At 34.8% G+C, this 24,964-nt stretch overlaps 1 pseudogene; it reads left to right on the plus strand.

Annotated features, from left to right (window-relative positions):
* The first annotated feature begins 18,680 nt into the window (after positions 1–18,680).
* On the plus strand, positions 18,681–19,731 carry LOC109703013 (nucleophosmin pseudogene; annotated as a pseudogene).
* Positions 19,732–24,964: the final 5,233 nt, after the last annotated feature.

Raw genomic sequence — 24,964 nt, forward strand, 5'->3', positions numbered from 1 at the left:
TTTGACAATGGAAGTAAGGTTCCTAATCAGCTGAGAGTATGCTGGCTCATATGTATGTTTATTAACATAAATTTCAGATTTAAGTTTCACACAGAAGAAGGCAGTGATTAAGGCATGTACCTTTTAAACAGTATGGATTCTCTACTACTCTCTCTCTTTTCCTGTTTGGTATGTGTGTGTACATTTAAATTTTTTAACCTGGAGAGAGGTGGTGAGAAAGAAATTGAAATAAGCCCTCCATATAAATATAGCTTTGAACTTGACAGTCAAAAGTAGAAAAGAGTGAAGGACAATTTTATTTAGCAAATGAGAACTCAAAACCTTTGTTTGAAAATTGCTTTAGTTACTGGCAGTAACTTCTTCATAGACTTTTGCCTTTAGTTGTAGACCATTCCAAGTCTAATCTTTATATTTATTGCACAGAGTGATGTTTTGACAATCAAACTGAATTATGCAAATTTCTTGCTTAATATGCTTCAGTTGCTGTCCATCACTTACAGCATGAGTTTCAAGCTCCTCAGCTAGATACAAAAATTCCTTCATAATCTAAGCCAGTTCTACTTCTAGCTTCACCCTGCCTTTGCCATAAAAGCACTGATTCTCCAGCCAGAAACTTGCAGTTTTCTCCAAACAACACCGTTTTTATACTCAATATCCACAAACATTCTTTGCTGTTCCTAGAATGGATTTTTCTTGTCCACCAAAGGAACTGTTCACACAAGTGTGACTCAGCTGACGTGTCTTGTCTTTAGTAAAGTCTTCTTCTTTATGCTACATAATGTTCAGCAAGAAGATGTATTCAAAGTCAAACATTGATCACATTTTTGTACAAAAGTCAGTATTAAGGGAGAAAACCACTTGGAAAGTATGGACCTCAAAAACTGATTACACAAAAAGTTTTTGAAAATAAATTAGATAATTAAAAATGTCATTTCCAACAGCGCTGGACAGTAGGTTGTCCTTGCAGAACCATTATTATTGCTGCTTTTACTGTCACTTGGATTATTTTTTTAGCCACAATTCAGTCAATTGCTTGCATTGATTCATATGGCTTGACAGTTTTTGAACTAGGCAGAAAAACTATGGTTCAAGCAAGAACATTTGAGAATTACAATATCAAACTCAGCAAGAAAAAACTTAGGAAAGAAACATTTTACAAAAGTTTTAAAACATAACCAAAAGACCTATTACAAATGTCTTTAGGATGAAATTCTATTTTATGTTTATTTAGTTAAAGAAATTCTCAGATGAAAACATTAAATAAAAGTCTGACATGAGAAGAAAAATTAGACTAAGTGTAAGATTTTAAAGTATAAAGCATAATTTAGATACATGTCTAAGTTAGCACATAATTCTCCTGTCAGATATACCTGATATAGGAAAAGACCAAATCATACCCTGGTGGATCCCAGGTTAATTGATTTCAGGCTCAGGCAGAAACAAAGAGAATCCATATAACTGAGAAACAGGAGGTGGTCCTAGTTGAAAAATTAGGCCCACATTCTCTGTTCACTTGCTATAGCTGAATTACCTTGGGCTAGTGATTTAATATTTGGAAATCTCATGTTTTTTTTAATCTGAAAATTAAATACAATTCCAATTAAATACAATTGGAAGACTCAAATTATAAAATCCATGCAGAATGTTTAGTGCGTAGTTCTTGACATTTAGGAAATGCACAATAAATGTTTGTTATCATTATCACTCTCAATATACTGAACATAATTCATTGAAAAATAGAACACGGGCCTATTCTATAAATAGTTACTGAATGGAGCCAATGTGGAACCAGCCAAAAGACTCCAGGCTCCAGATCTCACTGTAATCAAGTCTTACCTTGGCTGAAGCATGTTTCATCTATAATCAATTTAGTTTCCTTGTCTTTAACATGGGGTGCCACCTGCCTTGCCTCCATCCTAATGCATGGTAAAAAGCAATGTCAGTGGAGTTTGGTACAACTAATAATGACTGCCATTAATTATTGTTCATATTGCTGTCACCAAATCTGTCCTCATGAAGAGAATTCACACAGTGATCTTAGGCAACATTCATTCAGCATCTCTGTATCGTGTGGTCTGGTACAAGGGCTAGCAGAACTGAGAAGGAGGTATAAGCTAGAAAAGACCATTCTGCTAGTAGTGTCAGTGACTAACTACAGAAAGAAGAGATTAGACTTTGGGAGTCTTGCCTGAAAGGTTTTGCAGTAGCATGAGTAGGAAGTGACGTGGTGATATGGTGACAAAGGAAAAGAAGATGAAGGAAGTGGTTGAGACCATTGTGGCATGGCCTGAGCTTGGGGTTTGATTGGTGGGGAATTTGCTATTGGAGTTTAGCAGATTCTCATCCAGTGATTTCTCCTCACCTCCAAATCCTGGGGCAGAGATTTACCAATGATAGTTATCACTAGCTAATATTTATGGAGTGTCTATTACATGCCAAGTACAATTATTACTTTACTTACGTTAACTCCTCAGAGCAATCTGATTAACTAGATGCCATAAATGACCTCTATTTTGCACATAAATAATTGGAGACAGAAACATTTAATAACTCACCTATGAACACATAGCTAGTAAGTAGCAGAATTCAGATTCAAACCTTAGGCAATCAGACTTTAGAGTTCACATTGTCAACCACTACACCATAGAAATAGTTATGATGATGGGGTTAAGAACAAATGTTGTGGGCTTTTTCAGAGACATTCCGGGTGTTGAAGGCTGAACAGTTACTCTGCACTTGATTGATCAACTGATCACAGCTCAGTCACCTCAGCTCTTTCAGCAAGGCCTATATTCCTATACTAAAGCATTAAACCAGGCCAATGCTCCTGACTTCAGCTACGATTCCTCTGAGTGTATGGTCCACAACCAGGCCATGGAGCATTCGGGGGTGGAAGTGGGTCTTGCAGAAAAGCACATTATTATTTGGTGAAATCTGCTTGCCGCCAAGAGTGCTTCAGGTCTCATTCACTTACAACCCATAAGGAAGCTTTCCATTCCTTCAAAAGTATTGTGAATTCTTAAATCAAGGGACATTCATGTATGCATGGTTTCCAGGCTACCAGTTTACTGACATGGGACATTGGAGGATACCATATAACTTATTACTGTTAATAATCATATTTTTGTGCATTGTTTGCTTAAACTTTCCCCTAATTTTTTTAAACTAGAATTTTATCTACAAAACTCTCTTGAGCAGGCTAATGAATCTCTGTGAGCTTTATTTTCCTCATGTATAAAATGAGGACAACAGTCATTGTGGGAATTAAATGAGATACTCCATGTAATACAGTACTTACCACAGAGGTTGACCCATATAGTAAGTACCTAATAGACGTTAACTATTACATTATCTTCTTCATTTGCATCAGCTTCACCCCATGTAGAAGGCATCTATAGCATTTTGGTGAGACTGGAAAAAAAGGTAAATAAAATAATTTTCTTAAAGAGCTCTCACAAATAGAGGCAAGATAAAGACAGATGGGACAAAACTGAAATGATTTTAACATCTCAATAATGACATCTCCATAAGCCTTTCAGATGGAAATATGCAGCATTTTTCTCTAGCAACTCAGATTATGATTCAGAAGGGCAGATAATTTCCTACAATCCTGCACAGGTGTTCCTGGGGGGCCCAGAGGGTTTCCACATAAGGCCTTCACGTAGCACTAGACATGGCATTGAGTTCTCCAAGACTCCCAATCCAGAATGAGAAGTAGAAGCCAAAGGTCCATCTTATGTATGTAAGCAACAGGGTCCCAGATCACATCCCTGGAACACACTCGTCCTACATTGCCTCCCTAGGCTGAGACAACACCATGGATGGGCAAGATTGTGGTGTGCACTGTCTGCTCACAGATCTGTTTGGTGATCTGAAAAAGTGACTGGTAACAAGCAGCTGTGTTCCAGAAATAGCCAACCCCCACCTTTGAATATGGCTCTGAAAGTGTATGAAAGGGTCTACCTTGTGGAGGAAGACAAAGGGACAAAGAAAGTGAGCCATAGGACCTGGGACTACTTTACCCTTTGATGCCAGGTTCTTCTTTGTATTAGGACTGAGGAGGGGGTACATGGAAGGGTCGGAGCTGATCCTCTTTAGTCCCTTTATAGCCTCACATCTGTCCTGAGGCTATGCAGCATACAGGTGTCACTTCAACTCTTTCATGACTTCTCTGTTAACCTACTTGTTTGGACCTACTTTGCATCCAGTTCCTGAACACCTCCCAGGTTTTGGCTACATTATTCCAATATATACTTATGACTATTTTTTGCTCTAGATCTATAATTTCTTCTGGCTACATATTTGTACCTTTTCAGGCCACTCATGCCTTTGTCCACCCTGGTTTTCAAGGGACCTGAAAACTTGGTATAAATAGTTTGTTGCTACACTTACAAGGTTTGTTCTAGCTCTTATAAGAAGGAATAGGACAAATAAAAACAGTATGTTATAGCCATGAAGTACTGGTAAGAAGTGTGTCAGGACATTTATATCATCAAACTACTTTTCTTTATTCATCTTCTCCAAATGGATCCTCTCTCCTCTAGGTACAGTTGCTCAGGTTCTTTTTGCATCTATATGGTTGGTCATCTGCATATTTGAATTGCATTAATGATAAAAAATTCAAATGAAAAAAATCCAGTAAAGTCTTTCTAAACTGAGAAGTATTTCAAAAAGTGAATACAAATGATTTAGCTGGTTTTTTTGTTAATACATAATACACTAAGCCTGGAATAATTTTTAGCTTCCCAGGGAACACAGACTTTGATTAAAGAAAAATATATGCTTTTATGAATCTAAAAGGAACACAAGTTAAATTTGGTAAATGCAGACGTTCTTATGAAAAAGGAACAAAGAAAACAGAAATCAAATGAGAAAATAGCCCCAGATATTAACATATGAAGAAATAAAGAAAAAAGGTTTTTTTCCTTTACAACTTTTCTTGAAAAGTTTTGGAGTTAAGAGCAAATGGAAAATCCTTAGCTCATTTATGTGACTTGATTACCTTTTCAAATGTAAAACAAAAAAAAATTCTTGAGAGTAGAGAAGATCCTGAGGAAAATGGAAAGTGTTTCCAAGCAGTGTTTTCTACTTTAGAGAAAAAAAAAAAAACCTCAGATTCAAAAAGAAGTATGTAAGTCTAGAGTAATAGCTTGTAGCCAAGATTACAGAAATCTATAGTGTCTAATTGCTTATCCACACAATATTGTCTATGGTTGCAATGTTGACAACTGCAAGTAACTGTGTAGGATTGACTTTTTGGAGGTAAAAAAGGCTTTGTACACTCTGGAAAATATTCTCAGTCTTGTTCTTTTGAAATAGGACATGAAGATTATTGTACAATGGCAAAAATGTCCCTTGATTTCCCTCAAATGTAAGAAATGTAGAAATTGAGCTAAAAGATTTGATATCCTAATAAAACAATTGATAAACACAAGCCAATGGGGATATATACAAAGGAGAAGGGACTATGACAACCCTAGAAGATTGTTTAATATAATGTCAAAAGCTACCAATATAAAAGACTCCAATTTACTCCTATCTCCAGATGCTGGAAAAGCTTTTGACAGTTAATTGGAAGCTTTTATTTTTGACATTGAAAAGCGTGGACTTGCCACAAGAATTCATTTCATGGGCAGAAACATTATCTGATCATCCAAAGGCCAAAATTAAGGCTAATGTGTATAATTGGAGACCATTTCTTTCTTTCTTTCTTTTTTTGACAAGGAAGCAGCCACAGGCTGTCCACGTTTTTCTCTATTATTTGGTTCATCAATAGAATCTCTGGCAGGAGAGATGAAGGAATAAAAATGGGGTACTTAAGGCCCACAATTTTATTGTGAGTAGATAATGTAGCTCAATTCTGGGTTGCATGTAAACTTGTGAAATCCACTTCTGAGAAGTCAAGTGGGAGGCAAATCTCCTCTCTTAGTCAAGGGGCTATTTGGTTTAGTTCAAGAGGTATTTTCCTCTTAGGATCAAATTCTTTATTGCTAAATAAAAACATGTTTCAAATGGTGTCTTCTTTGTCCTTGGGAACAGTATCATATCCCAGTTTCAACCTGTTTCTTCTGTTCTTGCTCAGTTTTTTTTTTCCAGAGTAATCACTATGGAACAGATGAGCAGAACATCTAGTAATGGTGATGCATTGTTGCTTTCTCTAATTTTCTTCTTCTTTCCTAGTCATATATACAAACAATTCAGATTAGCTTATGGGTAAATAGATGAGTGAGAAAGACAGGTTCTTATATATAAACATAAAATATATTACTACTAGTAGTAATAGTAGTAATAATAATATAATCATTAAGAGGGTATGGTAGGGAATTGCTTTAAAGCCAATTTCAGTTACCTATGTGCAGAATGGGAGATATAGTACATTGTACAGTTTTTGTCCTCTTTTTATCGAACTGTAATTCACATAAAATACAATTCACCCATTTAGAGTATACATTATAGTTTTGGGGTATAATCAGAGTTCTGAAACCATTGCTACAATTGAATTTAGAAAATTTCTATCACCCTGGAAAGAAATTCCATATCCATTAGCAGTCACTCACTATATCTTTCTAACTTTGCAAGCCATAGCCAATGGTTAATCTACTTCCTGTGATTAAAGATTTGCCTATTCTGGATATTTCATATAAATGAAATCATGCAACATATGTTCTTCTGCATCTGACTTCTTTCACTTAGCATAATGCTTTCAAAACTCTTTCATATTGTAACACTTATTAGAACTTCATTCCTGTTTGGAAACATTTAATATTTCATTGTTTGTATATATTACACTTTGTTTAGCCATTTATCAACTAGTGGGCATTTGGGTTGTTTTCACTTTTGGCTATGCAAAATAATGCTACTATGAATACTCACGTACAATTTTTTTTGTGACTATATTATCTTTCCTTTTAACTACATACCTATGAATGGAATTCTTCATTTGGTACCCCTATGTTTAACTTTTTGAGGATCTGCCATGATGTTTCCAAAGTGGCTGCACCATAGGACATACCTACTACCAGTGTATGAGGGTCACAATTCATCCAATCCTCACCAACAGTTGTTATTACCTGTCATTTTAATTACAGCCATCCCAGTGGGTGTGAAACATCATCTCATGGCTGATAATTGTATCATGGCTAATGAAGCTGAGCATCTTTTCATGTATTTCAGGGGGAAATGCTTATTTGGAACTTTTCTATTTTTAAATCAATTATTTGTCTTTTGGGAGTTCTTTATATATTCTAGATAATAAATACCTTATTATAGATATGACTTGCACATATTTTCTTCCATTCTGTGAGTTAGTTGTCTTTTTACTTTCTTTATACTGTCCTTTGTGAAACAACATTTTTAAATTTTAAATATTTTTGAGATAGGGTCTCACTATTTTTGGATTAGTGTATAAATTTCTGCAAGGAAGTCAGTTTGGATTTTGATAGGGATTGTGTTAACGTTGTAGATCAAAAGATCTCAGGAGTATGCTATCTAAGAATATTAAGTTCTCTGATTTATGAAAGTGACTTTTCTGTATCCAGTCTCATAAATTTGTGGACTTTGTCCTTTTTTCTATTGGTATATTATATTGAATGAGTTTTGGACATTAAAACTTTTTTGTGGTGGGAGACCAAGATGACGGATCGCTGACAGACCCTGGAACCTTGACCTGAACAATTTCAGACAAATACTCCAGATTTTCGTGGTAGCAAGGATCAGGTAACCCTGCTTTTTCTACCAACTAAGATACCACCAAAACATAGGGGATCCATAAAGTAGCTTCTCATAGCTCCTAACAGCTAGGTGCCGGGACAGGCAGCTGCCAGCCTGCCATCTGTTGGGCTGGTGGCTGAGAAGCCACTTTTTCTTTTCTTTTCTTTTTCTCTTTCTCTTTCTCTTATTTCCTTCCCATCCTGGCTGGCAAAGAAAAAATGCAATGCCAAGAACTGGAGAAAGAGATCTGCAAGCATCTGGGACTACTTGGACCCACAATAATATGTATGGACACAAAACCTCTGACTGTTGTCTACCTGTGCTGCCCTGCAGATGATCTGTTCCCACTCAAGTGAGTCTGCAAACTTGCCAGGTGAGCGCAACACATCTTATGCTTTAGAGGGAACCACATAGTATAGTGCAGCTGAGGGACTGATTGCATCCCTCCCTGGGCAAAACTGGTGATCAGAAACACAAAGGGAACATTACTCCTCTGCCTGGAGGAGGAGGGGGCAGAATGCAGAACTGAATTAGCCTGCGTGGGGGTGGGGCGACTTAGCAGCACTGGGGAAAACTACATATTGCACTGCCTTGGAGAAACTTGGAGCAAGCTGAAACTGAGAGTCCTCCAAGAGAAAAGCTCAATTTTAGCTCACAGGCTTGCCATTTTTTATTTTTATATTTTTCTTTTTTTTTCTTCCATTTCATTGTTACCTACCTCCCTCTTCCACTCTGTCCAAACACCATTTCACTCAGGCCCTCTATTGCTCTACTTTCCTTTCTCTCCCCATTTTTTTTCTCTTTTCCTTTCATCTTATCTCCCTTCCTTTGCTCTCCTTACATTCCTCTCCTTACCCTCCTTTTCACCCCACTGCCCCAACCTCCTCAACACTCACCATCTATTGAGTAGTCTACCATATCAACTTTACACCTTACCCCATCCTTCCTATCCCTCTGAAGTCCTGACAATAGCATGCTCCTTCACAACATTGAACTATACCTTAAGCACACATCAGGGTCTTATTATCCTATAGCCCCCACACCTCACACCCCTTCTGCCCTCATGCCATTACCCCTTTCTGCCCCTTCCTCTAGCACCATCTTTTCAATCATCTAAGTATGTATCTCTATCCAAACAACAATTATCCCCTCAATTCTCACTGCTTCTAGATAATGTCACCAAGCAGTTCTCTATACATTATGTAAATAACTGGCCTGGTATTGAATCACTAAATTTGTTATTGCTAATTCATACCTCCAGGTGAGGGAACAGAAATAGCCCTTCGACCTAGCTAGCAACTAAGTCAGTCACAGCATGGTAATTAAGCAAAGGGAAAGATAACAGGTGATTAACACCCTCAAGTAGCCAATCAATAACATAGAAGCATGACACAAAATAGAAATGTTGGGAGAAGACGGCAGGGCAATTCACCCCTCAATGAATGGTAATTCAATAGAGGATTTAGTGGAAGATGAAGGAAATGAATATCCAGTTGCTGACCTTAGTAGAATAAATACGTCTAATGAGCTCAATGAGGTCTGTAAAGAGGTGTTCAAAGAGTATTTCAAAAAGGAGCTCATAGAAATACTCATGGAGGAGATGCAAGAGAAATTTAAGGGGAACATACAATAAAAACTCAATGAATATCAAGACAACACAAATAAAAAACTTGAGAAGACACAGAAACAAGTAATTGAACTCAGAGAAGACTTCAACAAACTCCAAAAGAAACTAAGATTATAAAAAAAAGAAACATGAAATAAAGAAGTCAGCATAAGATATGAAAGAGGAGTTTAACAAAGATATGGAAAACTTCAGAAAAAAGAATCAAACAGAAATCCTGGAAATAAAAAGTTCCTTAAATCAAAGAGAAAATGCAGTGGAAAGCAATTCCAGCAGACTACACCAAATGTGTTAGTAGTGATGTACCCTATTTCATTACTGGTTTTAGTAATTTAAGTATTCTTTCTTTCCTTTTGTCAAAATAAAGAATCATCAATTTTATGATATTTTGTTCTTTTCAAATCAAACACTTTTAGTTTACTTGAGTTTTCTACTCCTGTCTTTTTCTTTTTTCTCTTTTTATGGTACTAGGGTTTTGACAGAGGGCCTGGCACTTGCGAGGCAAGCACTCTATCACTTGAGCCACATTCCAAGCCCTTTTTGCTTTAGCACTTTTCAGACAGGGTCTTGCACTTTTAGATCAGGTGAGTCTCAGAATATTATTCTCTTACCTAGGCCTCCTGTGAAGCTGGAATTGTTGTGGAGATGAGATCTTAGCACTTTCTTCCCAGGCTGGCCTTAAACCTTGATGTTCCTATTTCTCCCTTCCAAGGAGCTGGGATTACAGCTATGTGCCACCATGCCTAGCCTTTGTTTTTCTATTCTTTATTTATTAATTTGCACTCAAAACTTTTAATTTCTTTCCTTCGATTAATTTGGAAGAGTAATGAAGTTGGAAGAGTAATAGCTTGATTTGCAATCTGCTTTTTTTATAAAAGCCCTTACATCTGAATATTTCCTTCTTAGCAGTTATCGTATAAATTTTAGTGTGTTGTGTTTTCATTTTTGTGCATCTTAAAGTATTCTCAAATTTTCTTTGTGATTCCTTCTTTGATCTATTAGTCATTTAAGGTTGTGTTGTATGATTTTTTAATTTGTTAATTTTCCACATTTCATCTTAAATTTCATTCCATTGTGGTTAGAGAACATACTTAGTATAAACTTCAACCTTTTGAATTTATTGAATCTTGTGTTATGGACTGTATATATCACCTATCCTATTTAAATGCTCCATATGCACTTGTGCATTCTGCTGTTGTGAGGTAGAGTGTTCTATAATTATTTTTCAGTCATATTAGTTTATAGTGTTTCTCAAATCTTCTGTTTCCTTGTTGACCTGCTGCCTACTTGTTCTATCCATTTTGAAAAGTAGGGCATTGAAGTCTACAGCTGTGATTGTTGAATTATCTTCTGTCAGATTTGCTTCATGGATTTTTGATGTGTTACCAAGTGCATATTTACTTTTGAAATGATAATATCTTTGTAATGGGCTGACTCTTACCATTGTAAGGTTTCCCTCTTTATCTATAGTTACATTTTTTTTTTTTTTTAAAATCTATTATGTCTTAAATTTGTCACACCAGCTTTATTATGGTTGCTGTTTTCCTGTCTTTTTTCATCTTTTTACTTTCATGTAATCTGTATCTTTGAATCTAATACCTGTTTCCTCTAGAGAGCATAGTGGTTTGTTTAAATCTAGACTGATAATTTCTTCCTTTTGTTTTGATTGCTTAGTTCATTCATGGTTAATGATATTGACATAGTTGGATTTTTATCTGATTTTTTTTCTCTTGTTTTGGTGGTATTGGGGTTTGGTCTCAGGGCCTTGTACTTGCTAAGTTAGTATTCTACCATTTAAGCCATGCCTTCAGTTCTTTTTACTTTAGATTATTTTTCAGACAGGGCCTTACATTTTTTGCTTGAGCCAGCCTTGGACCAAGACCATCCTACCTGTGCCTCCTGCATAGCTGGGATTATAGGCATGAATCCCCATGCACACCTTGTTTGTTGAGATATGGTCTTATTAACATCTTGCCCAGGCTGGCCTTAAACCCTGATCCTCCAATTCTTTACCTCCAGAGCAGCTGGGATTACAGACATGAGCCTCTGCATCTAGCCAATCTGCGTTTTTACTATATGTCTCATGTCTTTTGTTTCTTTTCTATGTCTCCTTTATTGCTTTTTTATTTAGTAGAATATTTCTGCTGTATGTTCTTAATATCTTGACTTGCCATATGTAACTTAGCATCATAATCTAGTTCATGCTATACTACCTTAATTCCAGTGAGATATAGAAAAACTACTTCAGTCACACCTCCAACCCTTTTTGCTTGGGTTATTTTGGACATGGGTTCTTACTTTTCTCCCAGGCTGACCTGGACCTCAATCTCCTGTCTATGGTTGCCTCAGTAGCTGGGATGACAGGTATGCCCAGCCTTTTCTGTTGAGATGGGGTCTTGTGAACTTTTTCACTCAGGCTAACCTGGAATCATGATCCTTCTGATGTCAGCTTTCCCATAGAGCTGGGGTGACAGGTACATGCCACCAGGCCCATTTATTGGTTGTTGGGGTCTTGTAAACTTTTTGTGTGGGGCTGGCCTCAAGTCATGTTCCTACTGATCTCTGCCTCCTGAAAAGCTAGGATTACATGTACGAGGCAATGGCATCTGGAGAGTTGTATTAATATTTTAAATCTCCATCTGTGGTTCTCTTGATTTGTTGTGTGGATTTGAGTTTCCATGTCATGTGATTTCCTTTCTCTAAGTCAACTTTGCTTCTATTCATGTCCTTTGTATTGTTATTGTGAAATAGATTGCATTTGTATTTATTTTATGCCTAACCATAATTTATATACATATTATTTTATGCACTTGTCTTTTAAAACATTTAAGAAGAGGAGAAATATTCATGTATATTTTCCTTTATAATTACTAAATTACATTTGCCAGTGCTCTTTTGCTTTGTGTGTGTGTGTAGATTCAGATTACTCTCTGGGATTACTTGTTTTCAGCCTAAAATAATTCCTTTACTATTTCTTGTTTAAATGAGTTTAGTAGCAGTAAATTCTCTCAGTTTTATATACCTAGAATATTTTACTGTGCCTTTCTTTTTGAAGGAAATTTTTCTGGTTATCAGATTTTTGCTTCATAGTATTTAATACTACGACCTTGGTTTCCATAAGAAGTTTCTGGTGAGAAGTGAGCTGTTAATATTGTCGGGGTTCACATCTGAATATATATTTTTTGCATATACAAAAGAAATTTTTAATGAAAAGACTAGAAGAAAATTAAAATAAAAAGCATAAACTGAGAATATATTGCAAAATACATCACAAAGGATTAATGTTTCTAATATACAAAGTACACTAGAAAAATATCAGTAATCCTATAGAAATGGTCAGAAGTTAGCTAATAAAAGAAATAATGAAATTTTATTGCCCTTAATTATACCAAAAGACATTCAATCTCACAGGTAAGAGAAATTAAAATTAAAATTATATGGGCATCCATTTTTTCAACCATCAGAAAATTTAAAGAGATTTGACTGCTTGCTGTTTTTATAAAAATAAAATGTAAGGGCTGGAAGTGTGGCTCAAGTGGTAGACCTCCTGCCTAGCAAGTATAAAGCCCTGAGTTCAAACCCCAGTGCCACAATTAAGTTTACTTTAAAAGTTATTACTGTTTCTCTGGAAGAGCAGTCCATAGTCCCTCTCACATTATTTCCTTCATGTTCTCTTTTCTCAGTCTCTCTTGAGTGCTTCCTTGCTTATGAGTCTGGAATTGGTCACTGTTTTCTGTGAGGATTCTTAAAACTTCTGTGGAAGTTCCTTATGCTCTTCATTTTACATATAGTCCTTATTAATTTTACATGTAAAGTTTTCTTTATTTTACATGTAGTCTTTATTAATTGATTGCTGTGTTTGCTTGGTCCTACCAGTATATTTGACAAAAGATTTACTGTTTTATCGTAACTTCAGGGATGCTTTTGTTCTGCGTAGCCTTGATGTCCTTTCTTTAACCTAGGTGATGGTCCTGGCTGCCTCTGCTCTGAGGAGTTTTTTGAATGTGCTCATAGAAAGAGCATTTAAAACACCTTTTGATGGCAAAAATCACATCTTGATTATGTTCTAAATTCAAATTACAAAAGCATGCATACCATTTTCCTGGATGCAGTAATTTGGGGGGTATTTCTGTATAATCAGTTCCTGTTCAGTGTTATTAAATTAAAAACCCCCTTTTATGCTATAGTCTATTACATGTCTATGTTGATGAGGTTTACCTCTAGTAGACTATAGATAGCCATGTAAGTATTTGGTTTTTGCATTTTGTGACAAGTCATAAATTAGAAATATACTTTAACTCCTTATACTCTTATTATACACACCCAACATGTAATATGAGAAAAATTATCAGAAATAGAACCATGAATAAAGCATGCAGAAATATTTATGCACCAACCATTGAGGGTGGGAACTTGATTTTATTAATCTTTTATCTCCTATAGCATCAGGCACACTGCCTTGAACCCAAAAATTGTTTGTTGACTAAATGATTGATTTGTTGCCACTCTTCACGCTAATAAAGTAAGCAATTTGCAAAAATATTTGATTTTATGATTTACCACTGTGCATTTGGAATCCAGTAAATGGGAGGGAAAAATAATTTTTTCTGAGATACAGCTTAAACTTTTAAGTCATAGTCATGTGTCATTGTGTTTAAAACATCTGCCTTGGGCCCCCTTTTTTCTCTCCTCTCCTTATGTATTCTTTACCAATCTTATTCTAAAATGTCTAAGAAAAAAGGATATAGAAAAAGGTGAAAATACACACTATTTGTAAAAATCAAGATGCTCAAAGAACGTAATGCCAGAATCCATGAAATGTTTTTGCCAGCTTTGAGATCAAGCTGGATAATATAGCCTTCAAGACTGTAATTCCCGTTCTAAACAAGGTAAGTGCGTGAAAAATAAATACTTGAATAAAGGAGAAAAACTATTTTGAAACTACTGATACTATTTCTACTGACCAGAAAATTGGCCCACTAAAAAACTTTTGATTGCTTTTGAAGAAACTAGAATAATGTTCTTGTTATCCTGAATTCCTCCTACTGTATCTTTGTGCCCTAAAACATTTGGGCAGGAAATTCAGGAGACTGTCTATGACACATGGTTCTCTGAGAAGTATAGTCTTTTTTTTGAACAATTTTGGGGAAAAGACCAAGGTTTTGTAATCAGGGACAGTGAGAATTGTAACTTCCAACTGTGCTCCACTAGAATGAAGAATTGGAAAATAAGGCATTGAAAGCCAGCAATTTAGCTGACATTAACTAAGACAGAGGTTAGATAGGTGAAGTCTGATAGCACCTGGGAATGATGTTTGGCGCTATTCACACCAGCTCTTTATCTCACTGAAGAACATTGTGAACACAGCTATTAGAGTAATTTAAACGGGACATCCACACACCTATATTCTTGCTAAAGTCTCTTTGAAAATTAAAAGAAAAAAAAAGCTTTGAAATGGAAGTATGTTATTTCTTGATTAAAAGTAATTTTTTTATTACAATGATCATACATTTACTGATTTTTTTGTTAATTAATGTTGATTACATTAATTTTGCCCTAGCATTTCCCCATTTTAGTCTTAATATGGCACAAGAACATATGGCCTTTAAGGATAGCACCAAGAAGCAATAATAAGAAAACATGTTTTATATATTTATACAAATATAAAACATTTCTGGTGCTCTTTAATCTTTTCTGTAGATCCTAGTTGTCATCACATATCCATTCTCTTCTTTCTAAAGAATTCCTTTTACTATTTCTTTTAGTACTATTGTATTGGTGTTCTTACCTTTTGTATAACTGAAAAGGTATATGTTTAATTTCCATTTTTGAAGAATATTTTCACTGGATAAAGAAGCATGGGTTGACAGTTTGTTGATGTCATTCCACTATCTTTTGTCTTCATTGTTTTTGGTGAGAAGCCAACATTCACACTATGGTCATTACTTTGTATGTGATGTTTTCTACCATTTGATTGCTTTTTAAATAGTCTGCCTTTATTTTTCAGTGATTTATAAAAATAATGTTTAAGCATGGACTTTGTGTATTTGTTTAGGGTTTGTTTAGGGTATTTCAAACTTCCTAAATTTGTAATCTTAAAATTTCTAACAAATTTGAAAAAAATTTTAGTCACTATACTGTTTCTTCAATTTTTTCTATCTATTCTCTCTCCTTTCTTTTTTTGGAACTCTAATTAAATGGATGTTGTACTGCTTATCATTGTCTCACAAGTTCAGTCACTGTTTAATCTTTAGTGTTTTTTCCTCTGTGCATTTTATTTTGGATGATTTTTATTTATTTTTCTACTCCTTTCAATAATGTATGCTTTTCAATCCATGTAAGGTATTTTTAACTTAAGTATTTTTCAAATCTGTGTTTTCTATTTAGTTTGTTTATCTTACCTATTTGTTCACTTATCTCTCCATATTTTTCTTTGAATACTTGAATATATTATTTTGATTTTTTTTTTTTTGCAGAACAGGGTTTGAACTCAGGGCTTTACACTTGCTTGGCAGTCACTTTATCATTTGAGCCATGCATCCAGCAAAATCCTTCAATATCATTTTGCAGATCTTCTCTGCTAGTTCCATTATTTTGGTTACATATAAGTAATTTTATGTTGAGGTTTTTTAAAAAAAATTGATTTGACTCCCATTATTTTGCTTCTTTGCATGTCCAGTTAACTTGAATTGAACATTCATTGTTCAATCATTGTTGATCTTGAACATTCAGGATAGGTGGATCCTGCTATGTTACTTCATTTTCTACAGAGTTGGGACTCATATGTCTTATGGCTGAGGTGAGGAGGGAAGCAGCACAGAGTTTGCTAAATTGATCTGCAACTTCCTTTAAGGTCGTTGGGCTCAGGTGTGATAAGTCTGGCCACTGTTGATGGTCACCAGCCATGATGATGCCATGTAGTGGTGTCATCAACACACTGCCACTGCTGTGTGCTGTCCTTATTCACCTATTTTGGATATGGTCTACTGATATTGAGCTTTGATTAAAAAAAAAAAAACTTAGCTCATTTTTACCCACTTTTATGTTCTACCAAAAATTGGATAACCAAATCAACATTTTTAATTTCCTTACCTCTAATTTTCATTACTTTATTATTTTTCTAAACAAAGCTTATTAATTGCTCCATATAAATATTGTACATAGGGTATACATTGTTGCATTTACATCAGTGCTTACAATTTTAACTTTTTTTTTGTATACCATCAGCTTTTGCACTACCTCTCTTGCTTCCCCCTTTGTAAGATAACAGTATGAGACCTCTTGCCTATACTTCCTTCCCCTGACTCCATCTTTAAAAATTCTGGCAGCTATCCCTGTACTTTTATATAATCACTATTCAATCCCATTATTTAACCATAATTATGTTTTTGGTACTTTGCATAGAGGTTGATTCTAAGGTTGAAAACCAAACATTTGTATTTTTATTATTATATTTGTATTTGTGTTATAATAATTACTTAAATATTATTCACCAGAGGTAGATATTATGCAAATAGTTACAGTTTTCTTTTTTGGTATGAATCATATGCTAACTTGAAAGAGAATATTTCTATCATTCTTTGTTATACTCCTAAAGTATTTCATAACCATACCATATTTTTTGTATTTGTATTTGATATCACTGCTATAATATTTGTGTATTATGTGTTTCTTTAAAATTTCCCATTAAGTTTATTATTGAAAGAAAGTTTAAAGAGCTTTTTAAATAACATTGCTAATGTATCTGTTTTCTTAAATTTTACCACCAATAAAAATTAATTGCCTACTGATTTGAAGCCCTCTGCCTTTCTTTCCAATGTAGCTCTTTGCCATGCTTGCTGTATATATATGGCCTCAAGTTAGTTCCACCAAGTATCTCAATACTTGTTTCACTTGATTGTTAGTCACTTTCCATCACTGTGACAAAATACTTGAAGAAACAACTTAAAGGAGAAAAGGCTCATTTTGGATCATGTTTTCAGAAGTCTCAGTCCACATTTAGTTTGCTTGGTTGCTAGAGGCCTCTGGTATGGCAGAACATCATAGTAGCAGGAGAATGTGGCAAAACAAAGCTGTTAGACCCATGGTTGAAGTCAGAGCCTGTATGATCCAGTTACTTCCCCAAAGCCCCCATTGTCTAGCTACTAAGCCCTTAACACATGAGCCTGTAGGGGAAATTCCTGATTCAAATCATTACACTTAATTTCTGTCTTATGTTTTTGGAGTACATCCTTATGCAACTTTTACAGAAATGCTACGTAGCAGTTTTTATATGCTTGAGAAAGCTTTTATTTTGAGCCCATGATTGATTGTTTGATTGGCTTGATATTGTATTTTACATTCAAAATCATTTTCTATCATAATCGAAGGTTTTTCATTCTTCCTGTAGCATCTGTTATTGGTTTGCTATAAAAATACATGAGTACGATTTTTCTTCTTTTTTAGGAAACTTAAAAGTGTCTTTGAAAGCTTCTGCCCTTCTCTTTATCCTTGAATTGTTCTACACTGAGTGATGTCATTGTGGGGAACTTTTCACATTTGATATTGATTTAAATTACATAATTAATAAAACCATCCTCTTCCAAGGAAAACATCCTAGACAAGGAAGTATTCTTTCTTTCCTATTCCCAATTCTTTTCATGTTACCTACTCTTTCTGATCCCACTTTTGTGAAAATGTTTTTTATATACATTTATATGTCATAGATATACCTTATTTCTACTTGTATTTGAGAATGTATTCATTCATGTAATACTGTAGGTGTTTTTTTCTGAAAGTTGGCTCTATCTCTCAACATTATCTATACATTTATATATTATCTCTCAACATATCATCTAATAAACTCATGTTTGCTATCACGTGTTTTTTATAGCCTTTTTTGGCTCTTTGCATGCTATCCTCTGTTAATTACTTTTTTCACCTTGCAAGTCTATTGGTTTGTGTTTTAATTTTAACTCATAGAAATTATTTATGCAATATGGCTATTACTCCTTTTTCTGTTATAAAAGTAAAAATATTTATTCCAGTAAATTACCTGCTTTTAATTTTATTTGTAGTATTTTATTACTTATAGAAGATTATAGTTTTGAGATTACCAAATTTGCTTGCTTTTTCTTTTATGGTTTGCTATTTGTGTCTGATGTAAGAAAGTCTATTATAACTTAATGGATCACAATATTCTATATTTAACTTTTTTGCAGTTTTCTCAATATTTATGTGTGTAATTATCTGAGATTAGTTTTTGTGAATTCCTTTAGGTAGAAATATAACTTACCACATATAGATAGCTAACTGTTCCTGTAATTGTATTGAATATTTATCTTTCTGTACTGGTTTGAATGCTGAAACTATCATATTAAAAGTTTGGAGAGCTCTGATGTGATTCCATCCTGTATGTCTGTTCTGGGAATCAAAGATCGGTTATCTCCGTCTGCCTTCTCTCCCCACCTAAGTGTGTGCCCACCACCTCATGAAGATTATATGATCATGGACATGGACCCCTGAGGCCCCAGAACCACCTTTTGGCCAACAAAGCTTGTCACTTTAAGGTAGGTAATGATGAAAATGAGTACCAATTATCACTAACAATGCTCAGTTAGGGGTTGATACAAGGGATGAGTTGCACATCTTTGGAAGCAGAGACAATGAATTGCGAGGGCAGTCCAATTAAAGTGACATTGGCAACTCTGAAAATGTCTGTATAGCTGACAGTTTCCCTTGGGGGCTTTGAAATTACACCACTGTGGTCTTAAGGTTGAAGTGTGTTTCAGATCCTTTGCATGTTAGTGGACAGGACTTAATAGCTGTAGAGGAAAATTCAGAGTCTGAAAGAGAGGAGGAGGAAGTTAAGATCTTGAGTGTGTCTGGGAAGCAACTGGCCCCTGGGATTGGTAACAAGTTTCCGTAGAAGAAACTAAAATTTGCTGCTGATGAAGTTGATGGTGACTATGAAGATAATGACAATGATTATGATTTTGATTATGATGAAGCTGAAGAAAAAGTTCCAGTGAAAAAGTATATTCAAGATACTCCAGCCAAAAAGGTACAAAAATAAAATGAGCATGAAAAAGACTCAAAACCATCAACACCAAGATCAAAAGACTAAGATCCTTCAGAAAACAAGAAAAAAATGTTGGCTGTACCTAGTTCTGTACAAGACATTTAAGCAAAAATGCAAGCAAGTCTAGAAAGAAGAAGTGATTCTCTTCCCCAGGTGGAAGCCAAATTCATCAACTTTATGAAGATTTATTTCTGGCCAGGAGGTTACTCAAGATCTCTGGCAGTGGAGGAAGTCTCTTTAAGAAAAATGGTTTAAACAATTTGCTGAAATTTTCTGTCTTATTTCATTTCTGGAAGAGATGATATCTGGTGGTCCTTTTTATAATACCATGTGAGAACTTTCCCTACCATATTTGGTAAATGTTGTTCAGGTTCCATTGCCAAGAATGTGTTGTCCAAAATGCCTGTTTAGCTCTTAAAGATGGAACTCCACCCTTTGCTTGGTTTAAGTATGCATGGAACGCTATGAAAGGATTAATAGTTGTGGTTCTGAGACATGGAAATGGTGGGGGTACAAAAAATATACATGTGAAATAAAATCCGTATTTTAATAAAGTAAAGAAAAACAGGTTGGAGATATATTTTCAACATGCTTTCCCTCACTCATGGGTGAGATTTTGGGCTCTTTGCTTAATTATTTTTGATTTATAACCAAGATGGCAATATACTAATCACCATAGTTATATGCAATATCTTGATATTTGACAAGGAAATATCTGTCATTTTGATACCCCCTTTTAAATTTCCTATTTTTATACATATAGTCTTTAATATAAATTTAAAAATAGACACATGGATACCTGGTAAATCCTATTGAGATATTTTTATAATTTACATGGAATTACAACTTAATTTGTTAAAAGTTGGCAAGTCTCCAGTACTGTCTTCATACCCAGGCACGTGGATTTTCCCAGTATTCAAGTTTTATGTCACTCAAAAAAGTTTTAGTATTTTTTTCCATGAGTGATTTAAATACTTATAGTTTTAAAATTCCTGAATATTTTACAATTTCTGTTTTTAGTTTGAATGGGCTCCTTTTTTCTATGATGTTTTGTAATTGTTGTGACAAATGTGTGGACTTTTGTTTTTGTTGATTTAGAGCTTGTCGCCTAGCTTAACTAATTTTTAAAAACAGGCCAACAATTGGTTTAACTGATTTTTATAAGTAGACCATTATATTATCCTTTAGCAATGATAGTTTTGTCTCTTCTAAACTTTGCTTTCTGTCTTTTGTTTTCCTGCTGGATTGGCTAGACACTTCAGTATAGTTTTTAATAATATCTACAATAGCGAGGATCAAGTTTTGTGCCTGATTTGAATAAAATATATGAAAAACCTCTCTCACTTATAATTTTTGCTATGGATTCAAATGGATTTTTTAAAAAATCTTTTATCAGGTTAAGAACATTTCTAAATAGGCACACACATATGTGGAAATAATAAATATGTTTTTTGTTCTCATAGGAAAAGTGGTGATTTTTAGTCTTTTTCCTTATTTGTAATTTAAAAAAAGTTTTGAAGAACATATACTACCTTAAGAAAATTCCACAAAATGCTCTTCTTGGAAAAGAAAAGGAGAACATAAAATGTATATCACTAATCCCAAGCCACCAGCAAAGGCCCGAGTTCTCAATGGTGTATCCCACTTCTAGCCATTTGTTTCATAAGGTTTTCCAATGTGTACTCCTCAGGATGTCATTTATGATTCCATGTAAAAAGTTTTTGTAATCCAACAGATTTGGAAATTGTGTCATAAAACACAGCTAAACATGATTTTAAATGCAGTATTTCTTGAAAACTTTAATATGTAAACATTAAGAGTGAAGCTCCAACAGGAGAGAATAAGGAATCTGGAATATTTTTCAGAAGCATCTCTTAACCAATGTGTCAGGCTTCTCTGTTGTTTAGTGGACTTTTTATGTTTTTGATGTTTGAAAAACAAAATAAAATTCAGTGATATATGTGCTTAATTGAGCACAATTTATGCAAGAAGCACTATTTAATAAATACTTATATCAGATGTTTCTCTAGGGAGCTGTGTACCTTAGAAAGAAAACCAAGTAAGCCAAAAAAAATCAGTTCATTCTGTTCTGATGTCCAAAGTATTAGATTAGGTGGGGAGAAAAAAATTATTGGTTACAGCGTTAAAGAATGGGTGTGGATTTCATGAAATTTCAATTTTAGTAAGACTTATACTGAGTCTTCCTTTAGACTCAAGAGAATAGTAAAACATTGATAACAGTATTTTTTTTATTGGATGAGGAAACAGAGACCAATTGATTGATGATGAATCTAAAATCATGCAAAATGAAATGTCAACTAGGAACAGAAGATTCATTTGACAACCATACCACCACTTTATTCAACTGACCTTATTTCCTCCTTTGCAAAATAGATATAAGTAAGTGATTAATAGGAGCTGGGAAGGGAACAGAGAGTAGGAGCTAAGCATTTTGGAATATTGAAATAGTTTAATTGGATCCCAAATGAATTAAGATGTGTAGGAGTCCAAATTACACCCCAAATACCAAGCCTGCATAAAGCTAATTTAAAAATAATTTAAATGAACTGGATAGAATGACTGGTTCATGTTAATAGGAAGAATATAAAAAATTGCAACGACTATGCTGAATAGAATTTTATTCATATCAAACTATAATTATTAAACTTACATTTCAACAAGGTGGGAAAGTTTGGAACCTGAAAATTACAGTTACCTAAATTTAATTTAAATGCATTGTAGGTATTATTGAACACAGAGTGAATCTGTTGGTTTAGTTTTCATTCTAATGACAACATATTTCAGAAAGTGATACTATTTTTGCCAAGAAATTGGAGCATGCAGATAAAATGGCCCTTAGAAAATGTCAGGTTGGCACATTCTGATGTTTGGACCTGACTGCAGAGGTAGAAGGTCCAGTTCTCTTTTTCTTTCTTCCCTTTCTCTACTTCTCTTCCAACTTTTAATGCTCTCGTGTCCTCCAGAAACTCAGTGAGCAATTGTTTTGCTAAGACAATCTAAAGTCCTCAACTTCTATTCCTTTTTCTTTCTTGAAGGGATTTGTGATCCAAAGCTAAATCTTGCTCTATTTTTGGAAGGCAACTAGTACTAGGAATATAATCTTGAGTAAGTTGCTATGTATCTGCAGGTTATCAATAGGAATAACCAATTTTGAGATTATAATAGATTATATGGGGACACATGGATATGACTGTGCTCTTTATCTGGGAGAGAAAGGGAAGCAATGACAATACCACACAATATTTTGGTTTCTCCAGTGACTCCTGGGTTTCTTGTTCAGATGGTCAGATGAGCCCATCTTTCAGGATTTCCATGGCTCAACTAGTATTGCCTAGTTGAGAGATTGTTATGGTATGGATGTCACCATGAAACCTCATGTGGAAATTTAATTGCCATTGTGAGGTATTAAGAACAGGAACAGGTGGGGACCTTTAAGAGATAAGCAGGTCATACAAGTATGGTCTTCATAAATTGATTAATCCATTCATGGAATAACAGATTAATGGATTATTTCAAGAGATAGTCTGTTATAAAGCTAGTTTGACTCTGTCTTTTTGTGCACTCCTCTCATCATGTAAAGCCTCATCCTGCCTTGGCTGTCTGCACAGTCCCCACCAGCAAGAAGACTGTCAGCAGACATGGCCCCTGGAACTTGGGACACTCAACCTCAAAAACTGTGAGCTGAACATACCTTTATTCTTTACAAATTACCTTGTCTGTGGTAGTCAGTTATAGCAATGGAAAGTAGGTTAAGACAGGTTAAGCCACTTCTGAGGAGATCAAAGCAGCAATCCTCTTATCTCATTCCTGGTTCTGAAATGCATTTCTATATCTATCTCTTCTTTAAGAATTGAATCCTTCCCAGGGACTCTCTGTCTTTGGGCTTTAAAAGGAAAGCCATTGGAAATACTGATTGAGAGAGAGACTGGAGAAAGGTTGAAAGCAATGGCCTTCTCCCTCTTGTCATTTCTTGGGCAAGTGGTAGAGTGAATGAGTGAACTAAGTGGATAAGATAGGGACATTTTGGGATACTTGCTCCTGAAAGTGCAGGATATTGGGTGTTCCTGCCTTAGAATCAACTCTAGGTCAGAATTAAGAAATCTGGCTTAGAATCCTCTTTCTCTGCTCAATTCCTTTTTTTCTCTTTCCTTAATGGATTCCAAGAATGACTTTCTTAGTTTAAATAAAAGCAACATTATTCATATTCATTTATGTTAACTGTGACTTTTATGCCCAAGGAACCTATGACACTACAACAATTATTCATATCATTAAGTATAAGTTGGATTAATGCTGTTAAAAATTACATGTGATAATAGTGCTGAGATTTACTTAAATGAAATTAATGGTGTTTCTCATCAAATGTGATTATTTAACTAAGTTTAAAATTTTTAAGGAAATTTGAGAAGTTGATATAAATTTAAATTAATGCAGTGATATGCAGAATCAATTATGACTAAATTAATGAATTCATTCATTTACTCAGTTGACATTTATTCAATGCGTAGCACTGTATTATGAGATAGCAATACAGAGGTGAAAACCAGGTTCCATCTTCTAGGAACTAACAGTGTAGGATGGAAGATAAATAAATAAACCAATAGTATTACCCAATGTGATGAGTTATTAGATAAGATAAGTGAGGGGCTCTCACTCGCACTGATAGCTGGGACCGAGGCGCGATCAGGGACACTTGCTGAAGTAGATGATACTTTGCCTAAGTGCTGTATAATAATTAACCAGCCAAAGACACAGGCAAGAAAGAGAGCACAGAAGCAATAAAGGGCATGGTCCAGTGAGAGTAGAGAACCCCATGATGTTCTTCAGTGTGAAGACAGATCAGTATGTGATGGTGAGATTGGAAGAGATGATGTCAGAGAGAGGCAAGAGACAGATCATAAAGGGCTTTAGATATCTTGTCCTTATTAGGACAGAACAACCCATATTACAGGCCTTTTTATTTCTTGGCCAGGTGCAATGCCTTTCCATTTCAATGAGTATTTACTGAGCTCCCACTGTATGCTTAGAACTATGCCCTTGATGAATATCATTTCCACAAGTAGGTCTCAATTGCAGTTATTATCTGAGGTTTGGCTTTTTGTTGCATAATGTAAGCTTTACAATAGTGTAGCTACTAAATTATAAACATACTTTCCATTATTACATGTTCTATATTTTAAAGTAAAAGTCTATCCATCTATCTGTCTGTCTATCTATCTATCATCTGTCGATCTGGCTATCTACTACCTATCTGGCTATCTATCTATCTATCTATTGACATACATCTAGGTTTTATTGAAATTGATCTTTACAATATGATGCAGCTGTGAAGTGTTTAGTTTTTGTAGTTCTATTTTTCAGCTAGTTTGCCAAAAATATAGAAGCTCTGAAATTTAGGAAGAGACACAGGAAACTTTAACTTACAATGGTGTATAAATTATGGGCCTCCAAAATGGACTGAACTATACATAGATTAGGAAGAAATGACCATCTAATGCTGCAGTGCCCCTTGCTTGATAGGTTTTTTTTACTGTGCTTCCTCCTGTTAT

Source organism: Castor canadensis, chromosome 13 (genome assembly GCF_047511655.1).
Source record: "Castor canadensis chromosome 13, mCasCan1.hap1v2, whole genome shotgun sequence".
Lineage (NCBI taxonomy): Eukaryota > Metazoa > Chordata > Mammalia > Rodentia > Castoridae > Castor > Castor canadensis.